At 36.0% G+C, this 20,930-nt stretch overlaps 1 protein-coding gene and 1 long non-coding RNA gene across 2 annotated transcripts in view; both read left to right on the forward strand.

The window, feature by feature from the left end:
• Positions 1-20,930, forward strand: part of LOC131150696 (serine carboxypeptidase-like 7) — a 61,672-nt gene that overhangs the window by 31,337 nt on the left and 9,405 nt on the right. The window lies entirely within an intron of this gene.
• LOC131150697 (uncharacterized) lies at positions 7,369-9,558 on the forward strand. The gene is made up of 2 exons (XR_009135588.1): positions 7,369-7,737; positions 7,945-9,558. It is a non-coding gene; the product is annotated as an uncharacterized LOC131150697 (long non-coding RNA).

Raw genomic sequence — 20,930 nt, forward strand, 5'->3', positions numbered from 1 at the left:
AGGGCTAAAAAGGGCATTATTTTCAAATTAGATTTTGAAAAGCATATAATATGGTCAATTGGGGGTTCTTGGATAGCATTTTGATTAAAAATGGCTTTAGGCCTTTATGGCACACATGGACTAAAGGCTGCCTTAGTTTTAGCTAATATGTTGGGGATAGTAAATGGCCAGCCCAAGGATTGTTTGGGTTTTCTAGAGGTTAAAGAGAAAGGGAACCAGTATCTCCCTTTATGTTCAAGCTTGTGGTGGATAGTTTTAGTGGGCTTGTGCTTCTTGCCTAGGATCTAGCTATTTAGGTGTGATTAGGGATATGGTGGTTGGAAGGGAGGAGGTGGAGGTGTCTCATTTGCAATTGCAGAAAATGCCATTTTTTTTCTTAGGGAATAGTGTTGATAAATTATGTAAGGTTCTTACCTACCTTACAATTTTTAAGGAGATTTCAGAGTTGAAGATAAATTTGTCTAAGAGTGGCTTAGCAAGTACTAGTACTAATCTATAAGTTAGAGTGGGATGCAATATTTTGGCCTTGCCTATATTTTTTCTCGGTCTTCCCTTGGGTGGGGTGGGGGGGGGGGGGGGACCCTATCTTAGTTGCCTTCAAGTTCTTAAATTTCGATTTTGACTCAAATTTTGAAGCTCCAAAAGTTTAGAAATTTCGATTTCAATGTCAATTTTGATTTCGATTTGAAAAAATAACGGAAATCAGTAGTAAAGCATAAATTTCTTTGTGAAACTTTAGAAATGGTTAACATACATAATAATACAAGCTTTAGGACTAATGTATTACAATTTAAATACATCTATGTTGTGTATAAGGTGGAAAAATTGTAATATAATGTGTGTATCTAACATATTTGTAAGATAATTTGCATTAAACATATTCATTTAATACTAATGAAATAAATAAATCATGTAAATATTATTATTATACAAATAATTATAACTTGGCCATAAATGGTTAAATAAAATGTCGTTGTTAGTTTATTTTTTCATACAATCTCAAAAGCGCTTGAAATAATATTTTGTTTCAATAAAAATAAATAAAATAAATAAAAGAGGAATTTCACTTCGCTCCTAAATATCCCATTTGAATTCCAAGGAAATTTTATTGTACAATTAAAATTTCAACAAGTCTCACTAAATTTCAAGATTTTGATAAATTTTGGATGATTTGTTGAGATTTTGACTGAAATTATGCAAGATAGAAATCGATTGGTATTTTGATTTTGAAGGTGGCAGAAAACGGAAATTTTAATAGAAATTTTGGCAATTTCGTGAAAATTTAAGACCATTGTTGCCTTTTGGGATGCAATAAGGGAGAGGGCTGGGAAAAGATTAGAGAGGTGGAAGAGGCTCATCTCGTTTTAGGAGGTAGGATTACTCTTATTAATGCTTCTCTCCAATATTCCAATTTTTTTTATCCCTTTTTAAAATTCCCATGAAAGTGGTTGGGAGCCTGGGAACTTGGAGAAACTAAGGAGATATTTTTTTGGTCCGGTTATGGGGAGGAAAAGAGGGATCACTTTGTTTGTTGGGAGGTGGTTAGAAGACCTAAATCAAAAGGTGGGGTGGGGGGTTGGGCATGGTAATGTGGTTTCTAGGAGCATCTCCTTATCAGGTAAATGAGTCTCCTTATGGCACAAGGTAATTAAGAGCAAGTATGGTATTCATAGGTGTGGGTGGGATATGAGGGGAGTAGCATTGTCACTCATGTGAATTTGTTTCCTAGGTAACTAGTTATTTTTTTCCCCTCACTCGTTTTGCTTTGGGCATTGGTGACCAAGGTCGCTTTTGGGAGGTTTTTTTTTTGGGTCGGGGGCATAACACACCAGTTTCAAAATTTTATTCTTCAGAGGGGGGCTTTGTGTCATGGGACTTCCATTTTTTCAGGAATCTCAATGAGAGGTGGATGAGCTCACTTGCCTTTTGAGTATTTTAATTCTTATACGAAGGTGGATACTAGGCTTTTGATTGGGGCCTCTTTGAGGTCTTTTTCTTCATATTTTTTCGTTCGTCTAACAAAATCTCTAAATCCCAGTCAGTCCAATCTGGATGAAATTACGTGGAAAGCTAATGTTCCCTTCAAGATTCAAGCTTTCATTTGGACTTTGGTTCGTGACAGGATCAATATAAATGACTTTCTTCAGGCTGGGAGGCCTCATAAAGCTCTTAGGCCGGATGTATGTGTAATGTGCGGCGAAGAGAATGAAACTATCAGTTATCTCTGCATTGTGGGTTTGCAATGTTTTTTTGGAACAACCCCTTCTCCTGTTTTGACGAGGTTTGGATGGCGTTGCGGACTGTTTTTGGACACTTTGGCATTAAAAGGAATGCTAGAATTTTTTAAGACCAAAAGACTCCTCGGAACCTGATTTGGGAGAATTTATTTTTTCTTTGGCCCTTTTTTTTGTGGCTTGGCAGGCTTAAATGTACCACATTTACTATGGTCCTCGCATTATATTTTGATAAATTTGATCTCAAAAAAAAATTTTGATTGCAACACCAATGGCCATTAAATCTTGAAGATGAGTAGGAACAATATTTCAAGTCATGGACTTCATTGTACTAACTTTTTCGAGGGAGAACAACTGGAAACAACTGACTGGAGCCGGAAAAAATAGAAATTTGATTGCAAGTATGCAATATGAATGCTCAATAAATTCTTCAAGATCTAATAGAACAGGAGCAATATTTTAAGTCATTTGTTAACTTCATTGTACTAATTTTTTTTTTTTTTCAAATGAGGAGAACTTGAAACAACTCATTAGTAACTGGAAAATTTATAGCTCACTAATTACACCAATGTTGAAGAAAGGATATTGTTTATAGGTATGGCAGTTTTGCTTGCTTCTGTTGATTGATTTTTAGGAGGTCGCAAGTCACTGTTTATTTTGAATTTGTGACAGTTCTGACGAGTTGTTTCAAGTTCTCCCTCATTTTAAAAAAAAAATTATTACAATGAAGATAGCAAAGGATCAGTCTATAGTTGTTTCCTTCATTTGATTGATTTTTAGGAGGTTGCAAATCACTGTTTATTTGGAATTTGTGCCAGTTGATCTTGTTGAAGTCTGCCACCCAAACAATTGCAATGCTGGGTTGCTTGCTTATTCCCCACTGGGTGGCGGAGCGCTGACAGGAAAGTACCTGGATATTAATTCCCAAGCTGCAAGGAAAGGAAGGCTCAATCTCTTCCCTGGATATATGGAAAGATAAAACAAGTCTCTTGCCAAGGTATTCCAATAACATGCGATTAATGATGCATGAAAAAGAATATTTGCCAGAACATGTCAAACGCCCTGATGCAAATTTACGCAAATGATGCATAATAATGCAAATGTAGTTGCTTCTGCTTGACTATATATGGCTGCCATGCTCTTCAATTAATGTGTTCCTGCTACATGTTATTCTAATAATGTGGAGTTATTTTATTTAGCTGTCTTTCAGTGCTGCTAATTGTAATTGGCATGCTGATAGGTTTTATACCATGTGGCATGTTGACCATAGATTTTTAACAGATTTTTATGTTTGTTAAAGCAAGAACTCCCTTTTTCTATCCTCCTCCCTGTCTTACTGTTCTAGAATCTTGACTAGTAAATAAACTAACACAGCCCATAAATATCCTTTAAGAGGAATAAACTAAAGTAGTTATTATTCCCTGTCAGGTAAGGGAATAAACTAAAGTAGTTATTTTTCCCATGCAAATTTTTATCATATACGAATAAATTTATTTTCAAAAAAAAGCTTATGTTATACTGGTATATTATGAATGAAATGTACATTTTGGGAATATACTACTATGACATTAAAATGTATATGTATGTATGAGATGCTACGAAATTATGATTTTAGATTATGAAGTATGATTTTGCACAGCACATGTGTGACATGAATATTATTTTATGTAAAGAAATATTATGATATGTTAATGACATGAACGCAGTATAGTTCGAGAAATTATGAAAGTATACAGTACTTTGTGATGTTGAAATGCATGATAAACTGAACTATTTTCAGAATGTATATACCTAAAACGATTTTGGCACGAGGCCATGTATTTATGATTTTGGCACGAGGCCATATTTATGATATATTCGGCACGAGGCCGTAATTACGATATATTCGGCGCGAGGCCGTAATTATGTTACATTCGGCACGAGGCCGTAATTACTATATTTTTGGCACGAGACCGTAACGATAATATAAATGGTCATGTATTATATGTTATCACAACCATGATGTCAGTTTAGTTCAATTCAAGGGCTCGGTACCGTAAATATATGTGTAGATCAGATATCTACGTCAATTAGTGCTAACCATCCCACGAAAGGATGGGAGATGGATAGTTAATGTGACTTTCAGTAGAGTATGGACATCCACCCGGCAGTCCGGACTAGGGTGTGGCGGGCCCATCGTACTTATAAACATATTTGACTTGGCAGTGGTCGGCCAGCCATTGTCGGGTCCCGCCTTCGGGTTGCACAACTCGTCATGAGGGGTAATACATGACACTAGCTAGCTATTCATCCTGGGTATATTTTTAGTACTATTCAGCTATAACAGATGTTTTATATATGATATGACTTGTTGGAAAATATGAAAGCATGTGATTATTCCGTATAATATAATGAATTTTTATGAAAATATGAAATGCACTGTATACGTATAAATGCCTTAAATGTTCATGTTACCACACAATTGTATTTAGTTTATTTTCCATTACTGAGAAGTGTCTCACCCCCAAACTTAATTAATTTTTCAGGAGCCCCTGAGAGACCGGCGGGTCAAGGCCGCCGTTGAGTTAGTGAGATTACCTTGTGAGGAGGGTAAGATTTTGTGATAAGGTCAGAGTTATTTTTTTCTTGACCTTAGAGATATTTTGATGTATACGAGAATATATAAAAGTACAGTGTTATAACGTTATAGAAAGCTCTGGTATTATGCTTTATGGATGGATGTTTGGATTTTATGTTCACTGCTGCATAGAATTCCGCTGTGTTTGACAGGTTTCCCCGTTACCCACAGGTTCGGGTTGATCATCTTTATTTATTATGTTATATTTTATTGACGGTCGCTACAAATAGACTGTCACTTGATTAGAGACAAGATTTAAGAGGGTTGCATCTCAAGAAAGCATGTGACAAGCAAGCTACAAGTGACAGACATCCTCACAAAGAGCTTAGGTTCACAGGCTTTTTATTCGTGTTTATCCAAGATGGGAGTAGAAGACATTTATGCTCTATCTTGTGGGGGGCTGTTGAAGATTGAAGGGAGCTGATCAGCCTACGAACTACAGTCCCAAATGGATCAGACTCAAATTCCTTCCCCTTTCTTGTTTTTTTTATTCTTATTTTCCATTACAGATTTTGTTAGGAATACCAGATTTTTTTTTATTATTATTAGTATTCCTACAGTTAGCAACTAACTGTTTCCTTGATTCTCTCTCTGCCTTACATATATATATACAGCTCTTGTACAGTTCTTTCAATACAGAAGAAATATACGAAAATCCCTCTCCATCTCTCTTTCTCTCCTTTCTCTGTTCTCGCCTACTTTCTCTCTGTTTGATCTATCTTGCTGTGCAGTTCACACTCACAGCAAGCAGAGGCAAATTTTTATAATTATTAATCCTATCTCTCTTTTATCGACGCATGAGGCTATTCTATTGCGAGTGATTTGATCCTAAAGATGAACTTTGTACAGATCAAGGACATCGTTAAAAAATCACACACACGCATGTAAATTTAAGGAATTAAAATTTCACTAAATAAGGTTAATTTTTTTATTATTAATCAAGAGCCTTATTCTCCCAATTACATACAACTTTCTTCTCATTTCTTTTAAAATTACTACATGAAGCCTTCAATATATAAATTTCAACAAATTTAATATTTTTCACTTGTAATTAGTCATATAAATAAATTCTATATTCATTTTAATTTGTAAAAATGAAAAACATAAGAATCATTTATCTGTTAATAGGAGATCTTGAATTCGATTTTGTATGAAACTCAATTTTTGATTTATTAGGAGGGACTTTTCGGTTTTGTGTAACTTAGGGAATCTGAAAAACTCATTTAGGTTGGATTTTAAAATGATGAAAAAAAGAAGAAGCAAATACATATAGTCACTCATCTAGAAGTAAATGTTTATTTGTTCATAAATAAAAAAATAGATGATTAGATGTATGGAGTCATAATTTCATGCAAGTGGTGTTGGAATACATGCACATATATATTAATTACAAATCTAGTTATGTCTTGATTCATGAGTTTATGAATTTATATAATAGATACACTGACAAAAATTGAATACAATTTTTTACATATATAGAAAAAAATACAATGAATAAAGTCGTGTATCTTATTCATATACATAACTAGATTTATAATTAATATATATGTATGACTAATTAATATTTATTAGTCGTGTATCATTCATATTTATTGAAAAAAGGAAGATATATATATATATATATATATGTTTTTCCTTGATTAATTAATTGCATATCATTAATGATAATGCATCACATAATTGAACTTAATTATTTGAATATAAGAGGTAGATTCGATTAAAGGAAGGAAAAAGCCTATACATATTTATGACTATAATATATTGAGTCACTTACACAATCTATAAAATAGGCGGAAAATATTGGATACTAAGCGCGTATCACATCAAAGCCTTGTTTGAGATCCAATAAATTAATAACCGTGTGACATATATATGACTCTTTTCCTTCCTAAAATTCTAATAACCAATATTTCCTCTTATATATGAACTTGGTTCCTTTTGTGGAGTTTCTTTTTTTTCTTTTTTCAAAGAGTCAAGCTAATTTTCATATAGCTATCATGTGCCTAATGATTTTATTTATTTTGAGAAATATAGTAAATAACTATTTATATATAAGCAACAAAAAAGGCTAAGAAAAATCTTTGGCCAGTGCATATTCTTTGTAAAAAGGCACAAAAAGAAAAACATGAAGAATAAAAACTACCTAAGCATTAAACTCAATTGAAAAGAATAAATAAATAACATTTCTAAAATGTCTCACACTCAATCTTATGCATTTATTGATTTATAATCATTTTTTAAAAAAGTAATGTAAAATCATTTAATCATTTATAACCTTCACATAAGAAGGAGCCAATTAGTATTCCAAAAGAGTTATTTTGGTAATTATTTTCTAAAAAATAAAAATAATAAATCGGGAAAAAACTCAAAGAAAGATGCATGCATGTCATTCGTATACGTTAAACACCTCCAACGTCGAGCCCACATTCCCAACGCGTGGAGAAGACAACTGTCTCGCTCACCATTAATGCCATATGTGTTACGTTTATTCATTTATATATATGGCAATCTCTTTAATGCTTTCCCACGTCTTCAAATTTATCATATAACCATTGCGAGTCCACCTCTCAAATTCTAGTCATAGCTAGAATTTGCTTTAGCTACGTCAATCCACGGCGGCGCGCGGCGGCCCCACCACCACCAGCAGCTAGCAGCAACTGATGATCGTTGAGCAGATATATAGAAGTCCCCGCAGATGAAGATGAATAAGTGCTTGGGCGCCAGTTATTTGTCCAAGCCGCAAAGCATCGGCGCCGTCGTCCTTCTTCTACTGTTAGCACTGTTCCCGGCAGAACGTGGAGTCCTGTGTGCTTCCTCTTCCTCTTCCTCAATCATCAACTCCATCCCCGGATTTTCCGGCCCTCTCCCTTTCAAACTACAGACTGGGTGAGTCATTTTCTTATATTTTCTTTAAAAAATAATTTATTTATCGAATTCAATATTAAATTAGATAAATTTTTAAAAGTAATAAAATCATTTTAGATACGAAGTATACAGTTTAGAGTATATAGTGTGTGCGCTTGTGTTTGTGTGCGTGTACGAGAAAGAGAGAGAGAGAGAGAGTGATGAATTTTGGGAAAATGAGAATCGCAGGCATGTGGGAGTGGGGGAGAATGAAGAGGTTCAGCTTTTCTACTACTTTGTGGAGTCAGAAGGGAACCCTGGGGAAGACCCCCTTCTGCTTTGGTTCGCCGGAGGCCCTGGCTGCTCTGGCCTCTCCGCACTTGCGATAGAGATAGGTACGTCTTTATTCATTCATTCATTCATTCATTCACTCAGTCATTCATTCATTCATTCATTCATTCATTATTATTTTTCCTTTAGTGGGCTACACATATCCATCACTGGCCTATATTGATGCTAATTACTCATAAAATCATAGTAATTTAATTTGATCTCTCTATATCATGATATGTGCATGGTTCTCCACATCCTTGAGAAAGGAGAGAATCCTGAGAATTGGAAGGGATGAAATAAAATTTTCACTTAATTTTATCATACATTACATTTAATTTTTTTTTTTTTTTTATCCCATTTCATTTCATAAGTAAGTATATCATAAGAAATGCCTACAATTCTCTCCTCCCAATTTAAACTATGCTAATTAATTGATTCCATTATTTTACATAAATTTTTGGGCTTATTCATTGGTTGCTATGACAGGTATGTCTAACCAATGTTATGCATATCCACATGCATAATTGGCAATAATGTTGTTGACAATCACAAATGATGTGAGATAACAATCAAATACTTGGCAGAGCTAGGGTGAGGCAATTAGGAGGGCATTATTAATTCAATTTTGGGTGGTGGGGGTGTCCTTGTAGAGGAATAGGGGTTAAGCTTCCAATTTTATGTGGATATTAATCCAATAAATTATATATATATATATATATATATCATTTTTTTTAACAAAAAATAAAGTAGTTAATATTTTTGTATAGTTATAGATAGCATAATGCAATATATATGGTGCTAGTAATAAATTACAGAAGGTATTTTCAAATATACTATAGAAAATAATTTTAAAATAACTTTTTAATATTCAAGTGCTAGAATATTTGATATTAATTAGAACTAAGTGTTAAACATCATGTTAAATTCTCTCTAGATATCAATATTATACACACACGAGTCCTTTAAGCAAAAGAAGAAACTGAGCAGTTATTGATCGATGACTGGAATAGTATGGGAGCATTAGCACCTCTATCATATAAGATTAAAGAAAAAGAGAAGAGGTAAGGAGAAATCTCCTCAATCTTATAGATTTTTGTTGGGGATGTGGCTCATTTTGAGTGGAATGCATGTACCGGGAAAGCATCGTGAGTGAAGAACAAGGAAGCTGGTTGCAGCAACAATTAACGGTTTCCCTATAACTGTTGACGATTTTAGTTCATTCTGTAAGATTCAACTCTCAGCATAAAATTGTTGACGGTTTGGTTGTAATTGTCGATGGTTTCGTTCGGTGCAAGTTACATTTTTTTTAATTTTGTGATCAGTAGATTGGGGGATTTGGAGGATTTTCCTCTAGAAATTGCTATACGAGTGATTTAGATAGGTACTAAGACTTCTTTATGTATAAGGGTTCATTTATATGTATTATTTTGAAACCCTTGATGTAAGCTTGACATTGTGATAGTGAAAATTCAGTCATTGCTCCTATGGACATAGGCACATTACCGAACTACGTAAATCTTATTTCTTTGATTATTACTTTCGTTCATTTTCTTTGTGAGTGATTGCTTGATTTCGTATTGTTCATCATTGAGTGTTTGCATAAATTGTTCCGGGATTCGAATTGTGTGTGGTTTTCGTTGCGCATTCGCATCAACAATTGGTATAAAAACTATTGGTTGCAATGGCTGGGATATCTTTTCAGCGAAGTTCAATGTTAATAAGTTCGATGGAACAGGAAATTTCGGACTTTGGAAGATGAGGGTTAAGGACTTGCTAGTGCAGCAAGGTATGCTGAAGGCACTATACGGAAAGAAGCCGAAAAGCATGGATGACACTAGTTGGAAGGAGTTGGAAGCGACAGTTGTATCCACTATTAGGCATTGTCTAGTTGACGACTTGATGCACCACATCATGGATGAGGAATCGCCAAGAGCGATGTGGATGAAATTGGAAATTCGGTTCATGTTCAAGTCATTGAAGAACAAGTTGTATCTCAAGCAAAAACTATATTGGCTTACAATGGCTTCGGGTTCGAACCAGCTGACTCAGCACATCAACACATTCAACCATATCATTAGTGATCTGAAGCAAGTTTATGAGAAGCTCGAGCAAGAAAACAAAGTGTTGATGCTGCTCAATTCCCTACCTACGTCTCCTACGTACGAGAATCTAGTTACACGACTCTGACATGGGGGAAAGAAACCATAGAGTTGGAGGACATCACGAGGGCATTGTTAGGGTTCCATTAGAGGAAAAAGGCCAGCGATGAGCATTCACAAGGTGAAGGGCTTGTGGCGAAGGGTAATTAGGATCGTGGAAGAGGGAAGTTCCAAGGTGTATCGAGCAATAATCAGGCTCAATCCAATTTCAGGAAAAGGAAAGACGGGTGGTGTTTTAAGTGCAGGAAAAAGGGCATATAAAACTCGATTTTCCTAAGAGGAAGAAGGGGAATGTTGAAAACAAAGAAGGGTCATCAAACACAGCATATGTAGTAAAAGAAGGAGACTTTGGGAGCGGTGATGGTGATATGCTTTAAGTTTCATCTGGGTCGGATGAGTACGTAGATTTTTGAATCTTGGACTCAACGTGTTCTTATCATATGATGCCCAAAAAAGACTGGTTCACTACGTACAGATTGGTAAGTTCTGGTTCCGTTCTAATGGGAAGTGATGTTGCATGCAAAGTTGTCAGGATGGGGAATATCATAATCAAGATGTATGATGGTGTGGTGAGGACGTTATGTGATGTTAGGCACATACCGGAGTTGAGGAAGAAACTAGTTTTGTGTAGCACCTTAGATTGTAACGGGTTAGTTACAAATATAAAGGTGGGGTAATGAAGGTGAGCAAGGGCGTTCTGATCGTGATGAAGGGGAAGAGAGTACAGGAGAATATATATACACACTGCTGGGTACTACGATTGTAGGTGGAGTTGCAGCCGTAGAGTCTGAGTTTGATAGTACGTTTTGTGGCATATGCATTTAGGGCTTATGGGTGAGCATGGAATAAAGGAACTTTGCAAGAGAAATATTTTGAAGCTGGATTTCTACAAGTTCTATGTGCTTGGAAAGCAGAATAAGGTTCAGTTCATGACAACCATGCACAAGATGGAAGGAATACTAGACTACATTCATTCAAACATTTAGGGGCTGGTGAGAGTGATGTCATGAGGGGAACATGTGTATTTCGTGAGTTTCATCGACGATTACTCACGGAAGGTATGGGTGTACTTCATGTGGCACAAGTCAGAGACATTTGCCAAGTTTAAACTGTGGAAAGTTGAGGTGGAAAACTAGACTAGGAGAAAGATTAAGTTCCTCTAGACAGACAATGAAATTTAGTACACGAACTCGAGTTTGAGAGAATTCTATAAGTAGCACGGCATAAGAAGACATTTTATAGTACACCGGACACCACAATAAAATGGTGTGGTGGAAAGGATACACTAAACCATAACTGAAAAGGTTTTGTGCCTAAGGTTGAATGCTGAGCTCGCTATGAACTTCTAAGCCGAAGCGGTTAGTATGACTTATTTCTTGGTAAATAGATCACCAAGGGCATCGCTAGATGAGAAAGTTGCCGAGGAGGTATAGTTAGGTAACGACGTAAACTACTCTGGATTGAGAGTATTTAGGTTTCTAGCCTATGCGCACATTCTTGGTGAGGAGAGATCAAATCTTGAGGCAAAAATTAGATGGTGCATCTTTCTGGAATATCAGAAAGGCGTGAAAGGGTTCAAGTTGTGGGATCCAGTGGCTAAAAAAGTAGTGATTTGTAGAGATGTGATTTTCGATGAGAAATTCATGTTATGGCATGCTTAAGAAGAAGAAGAGAAATAGGTGCCATAAAATCACAGCAACATGCATGTGGTTTAGGTGGAGTTAGAGATTCAGGGCACAAATGCAGGGAGTTCTAGCTCGAGAGATTAGTTGGCGCTGCAAGTGGAGCTAGAAACTCATGGTGGAGATGGTGATGTTTAGAACATAGGGATTTCTAGCTCGAATGACCAGCATCCGTATCATAGTATAACTGTAGACAGACCCAGACACATCATCATGCCACCCCCTAGGTATGGTTTTGATGATTTAGAGTCTTATGCGCTTATCACTAGCAACGAGGATCCTATTACCTTTTAAGAGGCAGTGCACGACAAGGAGAAGGGTAGTTTGATAGGCTCTATGGTGGAGGAGATGAAATCATTGCATAAGAACCAAACGTGGGACTTGGTGGAGCTTCCAGCTCAGAAGCGGGCGATTGGATGTAAGTGGGTATATAGGAAGAAATAAGTAGTTTTAGAAAAGGAAATAGGTAAGTACAAGGCTTGCTTGGTAGCAAAAGGATACTTGTAGAGGAAGGCAGTTGATTATGATGAAACCTTCTCTCATGTGGTTAGGCACACTTCTATCAAAGTAGTGTTGGGACTGGTGGCCCAATACGGCATGCATCTAAAGTAGATGGACATAAAGACGACATTTCTCCATGGTGATTTGGAGGAGCTGATTTACATGACACAATAAGAAGGGTTTTTCCAACCTAGACAAGAGCACTTAGTTTGTAAACTAAAGAAGTCACTTTATGGGTTGAAACATTCTTTGAGGCAGTAGTACAAAAGGTTTGACGCCTATATGATTCGTATTGGCTATAGGAGGTGCGAGTACGATTACTGCGTCTATGTGAGAAGTCTTGAGGACGGTTCTCTCATATTTCTACTGCTTTATGTCGACTACATGCTAATTGCTGCTACGCATATGACCGAGGTAAATCAGTTAAAGACTCTATTGGGAAAATAGTTTGACATGAAAGACGTGGGTGCAGCTAAGAGGATTCTTGGCATGGAGATTTGCAGGGACAAAGCTACAGGGAGACTATGGTTATCTCAGGATAGCTATGTGGAGAAGGTGTTGGAGAGGTTTAGGATGGCTAATTCTAAATCGGTGAGCACACTGTTTGCGAGTCATTTCAGGTTGTCTGCCACCCAATGCCCAAAGACGGATGATGAGGTTCGCGATATGCCAAAGTTCCCTTATGCTAGTATAATGGTGTGTCTGATGTATGCTTTGGTGTGTACAAGGCCGGACTTGGCACATGATGTCAACATGGTGAGCAAGTTCTTTTTGAATCCTGGTCAATAGTATTGGGATGCAGTCAAGCGGATTTTCAGGTACTTTAGGGGTACAACAGGATATGGAATCATGTTCAGTAGACAACAGAGTGATCCATCAGTGGTAGGGGACGTGAATGCCAATTACGCAGGAGACTTAGATAACAGGAGGTCTACCATAGGGTACGTATTTATCCTTGTGGGAGGACCTATTTGTTGGAGGTCTATGGTGCAGTCTCTTGTTGCCTTATTTACTACTGAGACGGAGTACATGGCAATGGCTAAGGCTGCCAAGGAAGCCTTGTGGCTTACAGGATTGGTCAAACAGCTGAGTGTCTAGCAAGGTGGAGTTTTGCTGCAGTGTGATAGTTAGAGTGCCATTTACATGGCAAAGAATTAGGTGTATCATGCGAGGAAAAAACACATTTATGTGTGGGTTCACAGGATCAGTGAACTGATTGCTTCAAGTGAACTTCTAATTGAGAAGGTTCACACATCTGACAATGCAGCTGAAATATTGACAAAGCTTGTCACAACGAACAAGTTCAAGCATTGCTTGGACTTGATCAACATCTCCAGGTGCTAGACGAGAGATTGTCCTAATCTATCGTTAATGATGGAGCAGCGGGTATGCATTCGGATTTCTCCTAAGTGGTGAATATCCACCAAGGTGGATATTATTTGGGATGTGGCTCATATTGAGTGGAATGCATGCACCTGAAAAGCATCGTGAAGTTGAGAACAAGGAAGCTAGTTTTAGTAACTGTCGATGATTTCAGTTCAATCTGCTGGATTTAGCTCTCGACATAAAAAATGTCGATGGTTTGGCTGAAACCGTCTACAATTTCGTTCGGTGCAGGTTACAATTTTTTGAATTTGGTGATCAATAAATGGGGGGTTTGGAGAATTTTCCTCCAGGGATTGCTACATGAGTGATTTAGATAGGTTCTAAGACTTCTATATGTATAAGGGTTCATTTATATACATTATTTTGTAACCCTTGATGTAATCTTGACATTGTTATAGTGAAAATTCAATTGATGCTTCCGAGGACCTAGGCACATTGCTGAACCACGTAAATCTTATGAATTTGATTATTGCTTTCGTTCATTCACTTTGTGAGTGATTGCTTGTCATTGAGTGTTTGCAGTACTTGTTCCAGGATTCAAATTGATTATGGTTTCAGCTGCACATTCGCATCAATTAACAATTTGGAAGAAACTGCTAGCTTTAGCTTGGAGGCTAAGATCAAAAGAAATTTAGATAAAGGAGAGTGACAAGAACACCCAAAGTTTTTCACAAAATGGCTTCAATACACATGAAGAAGAACCACATACCTTCCATCCTTGACAATCAATAGTTTGCTCTACTACATAATTTGAAGGAAGTTCCTACAAGTTTTTCAAAGGTTCCACTATCGTTTGGAGACCATCAATGGAAGAGATATATTCAAATATCTTTCAATCCTTGAAAGCTATAATGGAGGCACCCTTTGAAGAACCTGAAGTATTGGTTGCGATCAAAAAAATTTAAATGGGATAAAGGTCGAGGACATGATGAATTGGGATCTTTTGCATATAATGAACATTAATATCAGGAAATGGGCATTTTTGCATCATTTCATGTACAGTTCACAATCCTTATCAATGGGGATCCTATAGGCCATTTCAACATATAGTTCAAGAGGATTGAGACGGGGCGGATCCCCTCTCCCCTATTTCTCTTTGCGTTAATTGTCATGGAGGTTCTCAGTCAATTGCCAAGGAAAAGCTAAGCGCTCTCAAAGTCTTTACAGGAGTATCTATTGTAAACATGGGAAGGCCAAATTCTTGCACGTGTTATCTACAAATGAACACCATCATATTCTATAGAATTCCTCCAAATCTACCACGGCTGAATTTTTTATTTTTGTGCTTAGAAGTAGTGTCAAGTCTAAAAATATCTCTTTAAAATGCTGTCTGTTCCATTATAGAGATGGAGCATCAAAGTTGGAAGCCATTAAATTTCCACTTGCAAAATTGGTCAGCTTCCTAACACATAATTTATGCCTGCCTTTGCAGCAAAATATGGAGCTAAAATATTTGGGTTTATGTTTGAAAGAAAGATAAGAACTTGCACCCTGGAAGCACATTTTCTTTTTACTAGGGGAAGGTCACTCTACTAACTTAATATCCACTTCCCAATTATCATCCGTGACTCATCTGGACCACTAGGTCTCTTTCCTCTAATATTTGAATCAGGTACTCACAATTGAGTGGAGTTGCGGGCTCTTACTATGGTGTCGTTTTGGTAAAGATTGGGATATCAGAATATTTGAGTGAAAGCGACTCGAAAATTGGTGATGGATGGATTAATTCTTTCTGGAATTTGTTGCCTCCCCTAATACTAGCTCACTTTTGGGAATTATGAGAGGAGGAGTTTACAAGGTCTTTATTTCTCTTAAGCACAAATTTAGAAAAGGTAATCAGTGGCGGTTTCTTGACTCGTTAAAGCGATGAAGTAATACGAGTAGATTTTTGCAGTGTGTCTGCATAGTAAATGATAGTCTCATTCGTATGGTAACTAAGTATTCCAGTCTTTGCCTTTAATTGACCATCATTTGGTTTTCCTCTTTGTTTTTGGTTTAGTTTTTTTTTTTTGTTTGGCGTGATTCCATAATAGGCCCTTGTTTTTAGAATTGGTTTATTTGGATATGTATTGGTATTTTCATTGGTTTTTGATGCCTGGTTTAGTTGTTTAAGTTTATAATGTTACCTTTTTTGTTATCCACGGTTTTTTCCTCCCTCCGCCGTAAGCGATGACTATCAAATACATTTGGGGTTCTGTTCAAAAAAATACAAAACATCCTCACCCGTTGCGTTCAATTGCTTAGAAAATGGAAGAGCTTCGATGCAACTTTGCGGGGAGGGTCGGTTTTGAATGTGTCAATACTCCCTAGTAAACTGGGAAAATCTCTTAAAAGCCCCTCTGGTCAGGTGGTCTTAAGATTAAAAATTCAAAACTACAAGGAACTCTTTAGCAAATGGTGTTTTGGAGATTTTTCCAGAAAGGACAACCTTTGGAGATCTATTATATGCTGTCAAATATGGCACAATGGCAAACTGCTGAAGCCTCAATTGTGTAATTTCAATCACGATGGGGTTTTATGGAAAGGAACGCCGAAAGTCAATCATTCATTTTGGAGCTTGCAAGAATCTGCATAGGGAATGGTGTTAATACTTAATACTTCCTTTTGGTTTGATAATAGGCCATCCATGTGCCCTCTAAAATGTTATTTTCCAATCTCTTTAATTTTGTTTTTATCAAAAAAAAGCAGTGGCAAATTAATCAGATATTCTCAGTAGCTGGAAGGCAGCGTCTATTGGTATACTGTTAACCCCAGAGACCCAAAAGGGTCGACCCAATCTCCATCACAACTCTCTTTGAGCATTATCTATCCTTCTAACCATTCATAGCCTCAAGGATCTTATGTTTGGCCTATGACAGCCGGCTATTTCGTCACTATCATCTCTTTCTATCCTACTGTATTATAGAAATAACAGCGGTATGTCTTCACTATAGCTCTTTCTATTCCTACCTTGTATTATAGGAAATATGGCCAACAAAAACAAATGAAATTCATCACCGATCCTTTTGGAGCGGACACACACTACAGAAATTTTTTTTTCTTTGGCTAAGTCAAAATATGAACTCAAGCGGATTGGAAAAAAAACAATGTTGGATAATTGCGCCCATGTGTCATCTGGCGCGCAAGAAAGAAGACAATGAAATGGAAAACAGTATTGTACAGATACTCCATCTAGAACTCTTCATTAACCTGTTCAAATTAAGGGGGGTTGCTGAATCTCGAAGGAAGTATGATCTGCATCTTCTCTTCAAAGTCAAGCACAATGAGAAATTTTTTTTTTGAAGTGGGTGCTAGCTCCTACAGAAATCCTTCCACACCATGTTGCTCTAGATCGGTGATAATCATATCAAAAGAGTTCTATTAACCGGTACCATAGATTTGGACGAAAAATCTTCTAATCCGACTTTATATTATTTTATTAATGGTGTTATGGTAATTCCAAGTGTACAAAGTATCCTTTTTATTAGCACTTAGATAAGGAGAGAAGTTAGGTTGGTTTGTGGTGTCATTGACCAACAAGTGTAGTCCCTACCCACTTTGAGGACAGATCTATTTATTTGAAATTTGCTATCACTTTTCATATTATGTTAGGCATTTATATATCTATATAACATGCACATGTCTAGGTAAAATGCACTGCCTACAATTCGTACAGTAAGTGCGTCATGCGGTCATCGTGAGGTCCTCTTGTCTCTTCGCAAAAATTATTTATAACTTTTTTGTTTTTGATAATTGGGGACCCCAGTCCCATCGAGAACTTTCGACACTATTGAGGCAACCAAACCGAGGAGTGAAAGCCGTGCCTGCTCATTGACACACTCATGGTAATACCGGGGCTAAACACCGTAAGAATGAATCAAAACACTGAACCTGGGGTCACAAAGTCACAAGTCGCCCCATTAATTTTTTTTCTCTAATATTTATTAATTTTTTCAGTACATTACATAGTCCCATAATGATAATACTTTATGGACATAATCGTCTCAAGAACAATTAACATTTTTTGAAATGGGTTTGTTCCAAAACTCTAATTTATATATTTCATCAATAATTTTATGTCTAAATTTTTCTCTATATTTGTAATCACATTTTTTAATGTTTTTTTAAATATAAAAAAATAGTTATGTACAAAAAAAGATAAGTTTATCGCAAAAACTTAAAGATGCGAGGGGTAAAATTGTGAAAGGTTTTGAAAGTTAAAAGTTGACATGATATTATAATTCAATCAATTGCGGTAAAATTAAAAACAATATCAACTATTGGGAAAATACATAATATTAATGTAATCATTGTTGGCGAAATATTAAGAGTTTAGGAAAAATTCAATGAAGTTTTTTGGCAGTGAAAGTAATAATTATCAGCATTTTTAAAATGATATGAATAATGTTCTGGAGAAGATTGTTAATAATTGTACAAACATAATAGTGAAAAAAATTTAAAAAAATGTATTAAGATATTAAATTAGTAGGCAATGTATTTATATGCGTAACACTATTTTAAAAGGGTCTTATGAGACTTCGTTGGTCTTCTCACTGCAAAATTATTTTTACAGTATATTATTCATTCTCTCTTCATGAAGAATTATTTCACAAAATTGTTGCTTATAATATACTGATGTATGTATGTAGATGAATTAATGTTATTAACCAGTTTTATTGTAATCTAAAGACGTTCACAAAAAAGAAGCAAAGTGGTATATAATTTTGCATAACAAAATAGTAGGGTCCGTTAATTTATTTTCTATTTAGCATGGATTAAGAATAAAGAAACAAGTTATTAAAACTGAAACATATTCATTTAACACAGCCATAAATTTTTTAAATTCGAATGTAAAAACTAAAGAAATGTTGTCATTAAACTTTTGTATAAACAAGTATATATCTCAAAAAAAAAAAATGTCAAACGCTACGACACAAAGCTTGACCTGTATTCAACAAAAATCACCTTCTTAAAGAACAACATCGATCCATGCAAAGCTCATTCGGGGTAACTAAGTGTATGAGGGCGACTTGCTAAGTTCGTGTAATCCAAAGTATCGGTTTGATTCTCTTTTTTTTTTTTTTTAATAAAGATGAAGGGCGCATCTCCATGTATTTACTGATACGTCACAATTTTGGGGACGAAAACCGGTGGACAAGATAAGCAAAAATGGAGATTAATATAGATAATGATTAAAAACCCTTCCCAAAAACATAACACGAAACAACCATATATGTTGGTTTTTTCAGAGGTCTGTTAGATTTGTTTCTATGTTAGTTTGTTCGATTGTAGTCCTGTTTGGTTGGTGGTTGGTGTTGTTTTTAGAAGGCCTTTACGTCTTTGTTGTTGTTAATCTCCCAATTACTGTCTGAAACCACGGTTATCTCCACAAAAGTGAGTGTTTATATCAATAAAGATTGACGGTGCCGCCCTCCTGTAGTTGGAATAAAAAAAAAAACCCCATACAAAAAATCCCAAACATGCACTAAGAAACAAGTCTAAACGGACCTTAGAAAAACTCAAGAGTGGAATAAGATGAAAAAAAGGTGAGCCCCAATATCCATAATCCGAAGTATACCTTTCAGAAAACGTGGTAAAAAATGTTGTTCTCGTTGAAGACATATTTCAATTATCATCCTTTGTAACGAGAAAAGCAGTGCACTATTACTTCCCCTATATGATGGAGTACTGGAAGTGGCACACTCCTTTAATCCGCAACAAGTTCTCCAAAATACACAAGGTACATATTTACCTCCAAAATCAAGCAACAACAAGAGGGGTCAATTTTGTAATGAATAAAATAATGAAGTCATTTGCACAAACGACTTCCTCCATTATTGTTGTTAATTACACACTATTGTTCATACCATTCCCAACATAGCTTGAAAAAAATGTCTTGCTCATGCCATGCATTCAAGTATTGCTTTCGATTCTCCCTTAAGGATTATGTGTCAATTACCGAAGGGACTTTAATGGATGGGGACTTTCACCCCCATCTAGGGTTGGGGCCACGACATAGAGTCCAAAGGGCCAAATGGTGTGCGAAGTCCCTGATGATTAAAAAAAAAAAACGTCGATCCAGCAAAGAAATGCATTAGAGCTCCCAACAATAGCATCCAAAAAACCAAAACAAGAAAGACTAAACTCCCCTATATTTATCAAAAATTGAGTAAACAAGAAAGAAAACAACTCCAAAGGTAGGAAGGAAACCCTAGTATAGAAAACTTATACCATTAAACACTTTTGTATGGATATAGTAAAGAGTACACCCTTGCCTTTTTATAAAGTTTTGGTTTTTGAGGTCCTGTCCGCTTTAAACCATTGTGCGAGTACAACTGTAGCTTACCGACATGGGTACTGATCCACATCATGGTCAAAGGTGCATCCCATGCTTAATTAGTATTCTTAACATATATCCAGGTGTTATATAATTAAATTAATGATCTTTGAGGTCAGGACTGGAAATGGTTCTCTTTTCTTCGTCATTTGTCTTTATTCCCGTATTTTATCTAGTAAAAAATGAGGCATTTGCAGGTGTCAAGTTGTAATATTTTTAGATGCCCACCCGTTGGGGACGGATTTCTCCTACTCGCGGAACTTGGGGTTCAAGCCTGGAGACAAAAGCATGGTTATCATAGGTACAATTTTTTGAGAAACGGTATTGTGAGAGATTTGAAGAAATTTTTTCCTTATATTCCACAGATGTTGATGTTCTGATTAGTTCTAGTTATTCAACAAAAGCCTTAAAATATGATTAAACAGATCGAATGGATGGACGGGTGGAACAAAGGCTTTTCCATGACACTAAATATCAAGGGGATCCTAAGGATGTAGAATTTTAATTGGATGGAAAAGTTTGTCTTTTTTCATTTTCAAAATTTCAGAAATTACTAAAATTCTATCTTGATTTCAACTTTCCCAAATATTTGTCAGGAATATTGAGGACCATTAATGTTTTCAGTTTTTGAAGACAGAAAGTGGAAAAACTGCCAGGGAAGAAGGGGGAATTTTTGAGTTCGTTTTAAAAATAAAAAATGTAAATGAAACATATGATCACGTCCTAGTTTTCTAGTAGAACATCCTTTATTGGGTTCATGTTTTCTCTATTGTTGGGGCAACTGAAAATAGAAACAGAATACTTGTCTATAAACTGCAGGCTGATTAGTACATTTCCGGTATCTGTTGTCATTTTTTG

The sequence above is a fragment of the Malania oleifera genome, chromosome 3, assembly GCF_029873635.1.
Source record: "Malania oleifera isolate guangnan ecotype guangnan chromosome 3, ASM2987363v1, whole genome shotgun sequence".
Taxonomy (NCBI): domain Eukaryota; kingdom Viridiplantae; phylum Streptophyta; class Magnoliopsida; order Santalales; family Ximeniaceae; genus Malania; species Malania oleifera.